This window comes from Clytia hemisphaerica, unplaced genomic scaffold (assembly GCF_902728285.1).
Source record: "Clytia hemisphaerica strain Z4C2 unplaced genomic scaffold, Clytia hemisphaerica genome assembly, whole genome shotgun sequence".
NCBI lineage: Eukaryota > Metazoa > Cnidaria > Hydrozoa > Leptothecata > Clytiidae > Clytia > Clytia hemisphaerica.
Window position 1 is genome coordinate 341313 of NW_027103633.1, and position 10471 is coordinate 351783.

Below are 10471 nucleotides of genomic sequence, written 5' to 3' on the forward strand. Positions count from 1 at the left end.
ACATAAGGCTTCGAGGCCCAAAAATTTAAGAACATTCTAAAGAACATTCTAAGGCTTTGGACACTTAAAAACATGCATTTTCTTAAGAAATTACATCAAAATGCTCAAAAAATGCTGAAAATAAGAACATTTTAAGAACATTTTTAGGCTTCAAATCCAAAAAACTAAGAACATCCGAAGGCTTCGAAATTTTTTGACGTTCTTATAAAAAAAACGTGTAAGATGATTAATTTTGGGTGTACTCGTGGGAATATTTAAGATGAATGAAAAGACATTACATTTTTAACAATTATATTGAAATATAATAGCCTTGTCTTGAAAAATTGAAAAAAACTTCACATAATAAGCACAATACTCCAAACTTCTAGGGGAAGCTGCCCATAAAGCCATCGATAGATTTTAAAAAGAATTACGTGTTACGATTAGGAACCTTGTATCGATCATTTTGTCAGAGTATGAAAACCGCTGCTCACTTAGACGTGAAGATTTTAAGATAAGAAACTTTCAATGATAATGTGATGCAACTCTCAATGTTAAAAAAATGCCAGCACAAAAATGTGTCCTTATGAAATTAATTATATTCTTTTATCCTTAAATCAGTTGAAACTATTTCGAATCGCATTTTAACAAGGATTTTCGGAAAAATTAAGTTTTTCAAAATCAACCAAACAGTCTCTTTCTGTTCTTATAAAGTTATAAATTGATGTTTCTTGCTTCCAATGATGGTACATCAAAGAAAAGCCCTTTTGAATAGATTTATAAAAGATTTCAACGACCATTTAGATCATTACCGAGACGTTTTCTCTCCATCTGTATCTTTATTACCTCCATGGTAAGAGACTCCTGGATGAGAAATGAAACCACTTATTTCCTTATCTGGCACCCGATGTAGAAATTTTCTTCCGACACGCTAAAGCTCTGAAGGTCGGGAAAATTTTCAACATCTGGAAGAAATACATTACGGAATTTCGCCTGACCGCGTAATTTTTTAGAAAAATGGGCCCGAGTGCAATTTGGACCGGGAAGGTGTCATGGCCGACAAAATTTGGCTCAGAAAAAACTTCAAAAGGTTTCACGAAATAAATTCAAATACAAAACTTTTTGGAGAAGGAATCATGCAAAATATTATCATTCTTTTCACAAGGAGGGCATGTAGAAATACTCAAATAAGTATTTTTCCTTCTTTAAACTGATCACAGAAGCAAAAACAAAATAGAAATAACATTGTACACAAAAAAGCCTGAAAGATACTAAAACTAATATTCAGGGAGTGATAAGTACAGTTAAACTACAAAAAATCCATCAAAAGAAACCAAAAACAACCATAACAGCACACATTTTTAAATATTTCCCTACTATAGGGGAATATTTATTAAAACGGCCTTTTTCCGTTTCTTCTTCTTCTTCGTCCATTTTCGATGTTAATGTTTTCTTTATTCGTGCTGCACATTATGACTAGGCTCTTCAGTCACGTGACTAAAAATCGTCGCGAAGATTTAGCGGGGAAAAAAATAGTATCCTTTGCAGGGGTTTTTACCAGCTTTTCATAAAACAAATGATTGTGTGTAAAGCTCAGAGGACTGCCTCTCGTGTGTGCTGTATTTGTTGTTTTTCCCATAAGGAGAAGAAGAAGGGTGGAGAAAGAAGCTGAAACACATGGAAACGGGTAAGTTATGGCATGTCTCAAAAACCTGAAAATTACCATAATTTTTGAAGGCCATTAGCCGGCAGAAAATGGGGAAACCAATGATTTGCTACGAAGGGTACCATGATGAAGTTTCGCTGTAGGGGTGTTACCTAATTGTTTACGCCCTTATTTTTGCGAAAAACTGCAAAAACCAAAAAGTGCTGACGTCAGCAAAACTTGTTTTTTAAATATCTCCAGTTTGGCTAATGGTAGAAGCATGAAATTTGAACCAACGTTGAATATCATTAGAAGGATCATTTTGCGAAAAAAAACTTTTCGAAATTTTGCTTTCGTCAGCAGAAATCAACAAAATACGAAATTTTGCAATAAAGTGCTGATGTCAGCAAAATTTCAAAAATATTTTTTTGCAAAATGATCCTTTCAATGATACGCAACTTCAGTCCAAATTTCATGCTTCTATCTTTAGCCAAACTGGAGTTATTTAAAAAACAAGTTTTGCTGACGTCAGCATTTTTTAGTTTTTGCGGTTTTTCGCAAAAATAAGGGTGTAAACAATTAGGTAACACCTCTACAGCGCAACTTCATCATGGTACCTTTCGTAGCAAATCATTGGTTTCCTCATTTTCTGCCGGCTAATGGCCTTCAAAAATTATGGTAATTTTCAGGTTTTTGAGACATGCCATAACTTATCTGAGAAGAAGGTGAGCATAAATTTCTTTCTGATTTCCATCATGTATATATTGTCTAGATATTTTTTAATGGTCAAAACTTGGAAAAGCTTGCACTCTTCTCAGTGCCCCATTTTTAGCCTTGATGCCAGATGCTAAAAAGAAAACTAGATCATAATAGATGCTTTTACTCCCTGTTTACCTTTTTGTATGCTCCCCTCCCTTGTATCTTTTGTGCGCTCTCTGGGATCCTTTGGTACGTTTTCCTTTTTGTACACTACCCATGGTCCTTTTTGAATGCTTTCAGGGTATCTTATTGTGCAGTTCCCCGTATACATTATTGTACGTACCCCATGTACCTTATTGTACGTTCCCCAGTACCTTATTGTATGTTCCCCGTGTATATACCTTATTGTACGTTCCCTGTAGGTTCCCTGTGTACCTTATTGTACGTTCCCCTTGTACCCCAGTATGGATTTCGTGTAACTAACGCCGAAGTTCTTCGGCGTACAAATGAAACGATTTTGGCGCTAAGGGTACTTACAAAGATTGTTTGATTTTCAGTTGGCGTAAAGTAATAATTCCAGCTCGGCGTGAATGACTCCATAATCCATCGATTTTTAGCTTCCATTTGGCTAAATTTGCTTTCGTCAATTTATTAGTTATGTTGGCGCATGGGCCTCTTTTCCCATCTTGCACCCTTATTGAAAAATTGAATGCTGGTACAAAAGAAATTTTGCTTGGCGTGAGGCTTGCTGCACGGAAAAATATCTTCGGCGCGAGATTTCGTGGAATCCATACCTTATTGTACGTTCCCCGTGAACCTTATTTTATGTTCCCCTCTACCTTATTGTATGTGTTCCCAGTGTACCTTATTGTACATTCCCAGTGTACCTTATTGTACGTTCCCAGTGTACCTTATTGTATGTTCCCCGTGAACCTTATTGTACGTTCCCAGTGTACCTTATTGTACGTTCCTCGTGTACCTTATTGTATGTTCCCCTTGTACCTTATTGTACGTTCCGCTTGTACCTTATTGTACGTTCCCTGTGAACCTTATTGTATGTTTCCCTTCAACCTTATTGTATGTTCCCAGTGTACCTTATTGTACGTACCCTGTGGTCCTTTTTGTACGTTCCCGTAAACTTCTTTAATGGCTCAGTATATATGCATGGCAAACATAGCTCGAACCATCAAGCAGAGTCTCACTTTTTTAAAGTCTTTTTTCTTGGGAGATTTCAGTGAATGACCACACATTTGGCATTGATTACTGTAAAGAGATTATTTCCCATTATGAAATTTTGAATTTTTCTTTCCTTTCACATTCAGGTGCCAGGATTACAAATTCAACAAAGTTTGACGACCTCTAAAGCTGACAATACAATGTAACATAATGAGAATATGAACAAAGATTAACATTCTTGCAATAATTGAACCAAGGAACTCTATTGTTCCAAGATGTGATTTAATGATCAATGATACAAATGTCATGGAGTTTAGTTTATCAAGACACAAATTTCACAAAAAAGTTTGCTGGAAAGTGTTGTAAATATTTAGCAATACTAACTAAATGTGACAATTTCAAGGTTGACAAATTTGGTCTTTATCACATGAATACTAATGTAACAGATGTTGTGCACTGGAAATCTAAATTTGTAAAGAAGGAGATCCCTTTTTAATAACCTTTATTTGTGGGTATAAATGGTGCTTTAAAATATTGATGACAAGGAAGTTTTTCATATGAAACTAATGTGTACAACATATTCGATATCTCCCAAATTCATATTGCTATATTTCCATATTAGTCACTTAGTAGACAGTCTCAAGATATTTTGGCACTTTCTTACTCAGATGCGTCTTAGATAATATCAACTTGTAAATCTAAGATTTGATTCCTTAATGAAGGTAAAAACCAATATTAGTTGAATAAAATACATTTATTTTTGTGTTAAAATGGTTAATCATTTGCATGCAATTTTTTAACAAGTTTTTAGACTTATATCATCTGTGAACATGTCTATGAAATAACGACAATTTTTAGCAGGAATATGGTTGTATTTTGTTTTGCATCGGCTATTGCTTAATATAAAGGCTTTAATAAATCTAAGTTACTAAGTTGGGGCTTTAGGATAATCTGTCGGGTTCGACTGCGACTACAATCTATGCTCTGAGCTATTGGAGGAAATATTTAACCACATCTTTGTGGCTCTTGTTTGAAAATTACATCAGCCATGTTGTTTGTAATTTTTGCCGACATACTCATGACGTGATGGTAACTAACGACAGTGATTTGACGGTCTTTTTGAGGCGCCAGATCTCAAAAAAACAATTTTTGAGCGTTCAGCACGGCCCCGAAAATGAGGGCTAAACTTATGTCGGCACATCAATGGATGACTACTATTTCTCTCCGATGGTATATTGGCCCGCTCCTTTAGAGCTTTAGCGTGGGCGGCCGCCAATACGCCATCGGAATATCAGATAACTTATTTCCCATCCAGAACGCCCGCGTGTAGTTTTTACACACAAACGCCGTATTGAAACTAAAATCTATCGCTAGATTTCAAAAAGCGTAGTCTTCCTAAACAAAGGAACCGCTAGATACAATCCGTCGTCATGATTACGGCGCGTTCTATGCGCGCTTTGGATGGGAAATAAGTAGCTTCGATTTCTCTTGCCTGAGAAGGGTTAAAGTTTCGCCTCTAGCCCTTCGGGCTTGAAACTCAATGTGTAACAGATGTACAAATCCTATGAGGCTAACGTTTTGCTTTGGTTAAATTTTTGGGACTTTGAATGAAGAATCTTGTCATCCCATTGATGCAAAATGAAAAAAAAAGAAGAGTGTTTGAAAATATAAATATTTTAAAGTTTGACGATGATTTTAGCTCATGTTTTCTAAAATCAGAGTCTAAAATTGTACTACTTCCACTAACTGATACAATTTTCGGCTTTATGGGTGATATTTAACTGATGACCTTATCTGATATTCCGATGGTGTATTGGCGGCCGCCCACGCTAAAGCTCTGAAGGAGTGGGTCAATATTAAAATTTTCCCGACCTTCAGAGCTTTAGCGTGTCGGAAGAAAATTTCTACATCGAGTACCAGACAACTGATGACCACGTATTGTATAAAAACATAAAAGATCCATCAGAAATGTCACTTTGGCCGACTTTGTTCTAGCGTCTAGAGATTTGATATTTGTAAGGGAATAATATCTCATGTTGGTGCACGAAAGCATTACGACACATGCTATTCCTTTAAAGTATGATGGAAAATCGGGTCCCACCTTAATAATTTCGGTCTGAAGGGTGTACGTATGGTAAAGAAACTTGTGAAGTTTGTAAACAAAATGAATTTAGTAAAGAACCAAAAAAGTAGTAACTCCTGCATCCAAATTTGCACTTCTATCTAAAACAAATTGTGCCAAAACTGATTTTAGCGTTAGTGAAAGAGAGAGAGAGAGAGTCCAAACCAAAAAAACTAAAAGGTCAGGTTGAACGCTACAAAGTGAAATGGATACAAAAGGGATTTCTGTATCATCTGGGATGGCTAAAAGACATCAATAGCATCATGAAAAATTAAGGCAGCTCGTCTCCCTTTATAAAACCATTTTGGGAAGAATCAAAGAAAATTTTGATTATCACCCTATGCTATTTCAATTTTGTTAGCCGTTAAGCCTCAAAGTCGAGTCAGCCAAGGCATACGATGAGCTTCGGGACTGGTGCTGATATTGCCAAGTAGAAGAACAGTTCGATTATAAAAAAGCAATTTAACCAAATATAGCTTTTAATCCAGGTTGTTTAATCACAGACCCGGTGGGGTTTTATCAACGGGGTAAAAAATCGATGGTAAAAATAACGGACCAAAACTCGATAGCTTGGTTGAAACTCTCTAACTTAAAAAATAACCATTTGAAAACTCTCAAAGATAATATGGTGAAAACTCTCTATATTAAAAATATGTGTATGTCAAGAGGTCAAAAATGCGTCCTAATTTATGTTATAATTACTTTCTAGTGTGAGTGGAATGAAAAACATTTGGGTTTTAGAAACTTTCACTGTAAAATCAACTGAAGAGAGATATGGGTGTGAAACCATCCATGCAAGGCTGACCCAAGCACGTCTTCTAAAATAAGCTCTCTGGTACCTTCAGTTAAAAATAAGCAAAATGTTTCACCCTGCCATGAATAATAAATATTCTCTTGATTCTCATGAAGTACGCAAATAGCAGTTTTAAGGACATTAAAATTGCCCAACTAAACTGCTCATTATCTGGCACCCAGATGCAGAAATTTTCATCCCACACGCTAAAGTTCTGAAGGTCGGAACAAAGGTTTGGATTACGGAATTTTGCCCGGCCGCGTTAAGGATTTTGCAGCGGGAAGCCTGGTAGCCTGTACCAACCCGCCCACGGACGTTTATGTTTTGAAAAAAAACTTGCCGTGTTTGGTACAGGCTAGAGGCCTGGTAAACATTTACTAATAAGACCGAAGTGCTAAGACTCCAGACTCCTGGATGGGAAATAAAACCACTTATTTCTCATCCAAAACGCCCACGCGTTGTTTTTACATACGCCGGATTGAAATCTATTGCTAGATTTCATAAAATGCAGTCCTCAAAATTAAAGGAACCGCTAGATACAACCCGTCATCATGATTACGGCGCGATAAGGAGCCATATGCTAAGTTTTGGGCATAAACAAAAACAATCCTTTTCTTTCATGTAAAGATAACTCTTTAAAGATAAAATCTAATGAAGCAACTTCCACAAATCCAAAATTTGGCCCAAATTTAGCTAAAACTTGCTCTTTCAAAAAATCTTGAAGTCTTACATTTAAAGGAGTACAATTTCGCATCACTTAAAAACTAAATAAGCAAGTCCAAAAAACCACATTCTTCGGCACTTTTTGGCACAAAATCTTTTATTTCGAATATCAGTCTTAATCAGATTTTATAGGGGAACTTAACAAATTTTGGATTTTTTCGTTTCTATCCTGAAATGGTTTGTTTCAACGATAAATTTCAAAATTTAAAAATTTCAAAGTTGCAACTCTCCTTTCACTCTAAAAATTTTTTTAATGAGCTTTTAACAAGCAACATGCTGAATGGACCTACCCCCGGGGGGAGGGGTACTAGGTACTAGTTACTAGGTGACGGGTACGTCCAAGCCGAAAATCGAAAATCGACCCTTTGAGAGAAAAAATTGTGGTGATTTTAGGACCCTTTGAAAGACATTTCCTAAATTTTGGTCCATTTTTTCCAAATTTTGGTTTGATTTTCACCAAATTTTGGTCAAAATATTTGGAAATCGTGACCCTTTGAGAGAGAAATTATTGATTTTCGTGATTTTGGGACCCTTTCAGAGACTAACCTTGGAATTTGTACCCCTTTGAGAGACTTTTGAGGAATGAGAAAAGGTACCCTTATGGCTCGCACATACCCGGCACCCATTTTGCCTAAGTACCCCCCCCGGGGGACCTCCCTAATGATTAACATCAGATGAAAATAAGAAAAAAGTGACAGTAATTGTACAAAAATTCAGAATGGAAAAATAAAGCTTGTGTTGAATAATGTAAAATGGTAAAAAGGAATTTCCCCAAATACGAAAATCACTTAAACCATTCAGGCACAAAAAACCTTTAAAGCTGTTTTTGGCCCAAATTTGCCCAAAAAAATTCTCCTTAAAAATCTGGCTCCGTCACATTTTGGGCATTGCCATTTTGCATCATTGTGCAAAAAATCTGAAAAAGATTATGAGTCAACATTGAGAGAAGCTATATTTTCTTATTTGATTAAAGGGAATTTCCCCAAAATACGAAAATCCGCTTTTAAGGCGAATAAGAATTTTCCAGGAAAAATCACTTCAGCCATTCTTTAGAGAATCTTGCCCTCCATCTTTGTACAAAAAATCAGAAAAAAGTAACGACAGGATTTTACACAAAGTCCAAAAAACCCTATTTTTAGGTAGTTTTTGGCCCAAATTTGCCCAAATATATTTTTTTTCGAAAATCGGGCTCCGTCACATTTTAGGCATTGCCATTTTGCATCATTGTGCAAAAAAATCTGAAAAGAATTATGAGTCAACATTGAGAAAAGCTATATTTTCTTATTTGGTTAAAGGCAATTTCCCCAAAATACGAAAATCCGTTTTTTTAAGGCGAATAAGAATTTTCCGGGAAAAACCACTTCAGCCATTCTTTAGAGAATCTTGCCCTCCATCTTTGTACAAAAAATCAGAAAAAAGTAATGACAGGATTTTGCACAAAGTCCAAAAAACCCTATTTTTAGGTAGTTTTTGGCCCAAATTTGGCCAACAAATAAATTTAGAACCTCCAACGGGGTACCCGGAGGTAGGTCCAAAAAGAGGCTCCCCTCTACTATAATGAAATTATTTATCAAATAAAAAAGACGCACTTTCAGCTGTTTTATAACGTAGCTGTATTCAGAAAGCCGAAGATGCTTATCTTCTCAGGCTAAAAATTAGTGAAGACAGGCCTTTCAGTAGAGGGTTCGTAACGTCAATTTTACCTGTCCGAGAGGAAAAAAAATCAAAAATTCAAACTTATCAAAATTGAAATCTAAGACCGCCATTCGAAAGCTTTCAAAAATCGATATAGAAGACTTTTAAGTGGATATATATTATTTCTCAACCTAACTAGAGAAAATGAAAATCGATCCTAAAGAAAGTGTAAATATGAAAAAACCACCCCATTTTGAAAATCAGGCAAATTCGTTCAAGTTTTGGGATACATTCCAGCTAGATAAACTACACATTTTTTTTTTTAAGAAACTAGTTTTACCAAGCAGCCTCAACGTTTCTTAAGAAATCGGCCTTTTGAGCCTTAAATGTTTCTTTATCTTACATGTTTCTAAACTTTTTGACATAGTCAGCCTTATAAAAGGCTGGGTTGGAAGGTTCTTATAAAAAACCGAATTAAAAAATGTCATTCTCAGCCTCAGCATGTTTCTTAGATGTTTCTTAGTTTTTAGACATTCTGAGCCTCATGTTTCTTAAAAGTGTGTTTCTTAAAAAAAAAAAAACGTGTACTGTACAAGAACAAACGAACGAACAGATGAACGAACGAACGAACGACACAGGAAAAAATTAATAGATCACAAGCTTTGTGAAATGTCGTTTCCAGATTTGGGAATAGGTGGGTTTCCCAAACTAATCACAAGGTTGGGATCCTGCAACTCTTCACAAGGTTGTCAAATGCAATTTTACAAACTTTAAATCTCGATGCGGATATTCGGATAACCTGGTTATGGGAATTTCAATTTCTGGAGCTTGTGAGTCAGAGTTTCACAATCCAAAAATGACAAAAATCTAACCGATTTATTTTTGTCCAGACCTTTTGTTAGCCTAGATTTACGCTGGGAACCAGCAAAAACGGGTCCAGATGTTACGTTTCCCAAACTTTGTGAAATATCATTTCCCAATAAAATATTACGTTTTCCCAATATTTGGAATTGTGTACTAAAAACTGTTTGAATTAGGGTATGTAAACTTCTCCTGAAACTGTTTGAATTAGGGTATGGTCGGAAATGGATCTGGATTTAACTTTTCCCAAACTTTGTATAAAAGCACTTCCCAAACGAACGAACAGAGCAAAAATTTATAAATGGAATATTGAGTACGTCTCGAGGAATTGATAAAACCGTTTTTACAGCACAATAATCGGTTGTCCCGGAAATTTTTAGAAAATATTGGGAATTGCTATCAACAATATTTTATGTAAAAAAAAACAAAAAACATCACAATTAAGCTAAGGCTACACTGATAGTTTTTTTAGGCGGCTGCAATGCAATTGTTGCATTGCAGCCGCCTAAAAATTGTTGCTGTCTAGCCATCTAAAAAAAGGAACCAAGAAAAACGTCAAAAAAACGGCATACAGGAAAACTGGGAGCCGGGAGGCGGGAGGCTGAACCGGGAGCCGGGAGTCGGGAGGCTGAAATCGAAAGTGGGAGGCGGGAGGCGGGAGGCTGAAAACGAAAGTGGGAGGCGGGAGGCTGAAGTTGAAAGTGGGAGGCGGGAGGCTGAAAACGAAAGTGGGAGGCGGGAGGCTGAAATTGAAAGTGGGAGGCGGGAGGCTGAAAACGAAAGTGGGAGGCGGGAGGCTGAAATTGAAAGTGGGAGGCGGGAGGCTTAAAACGAAAGT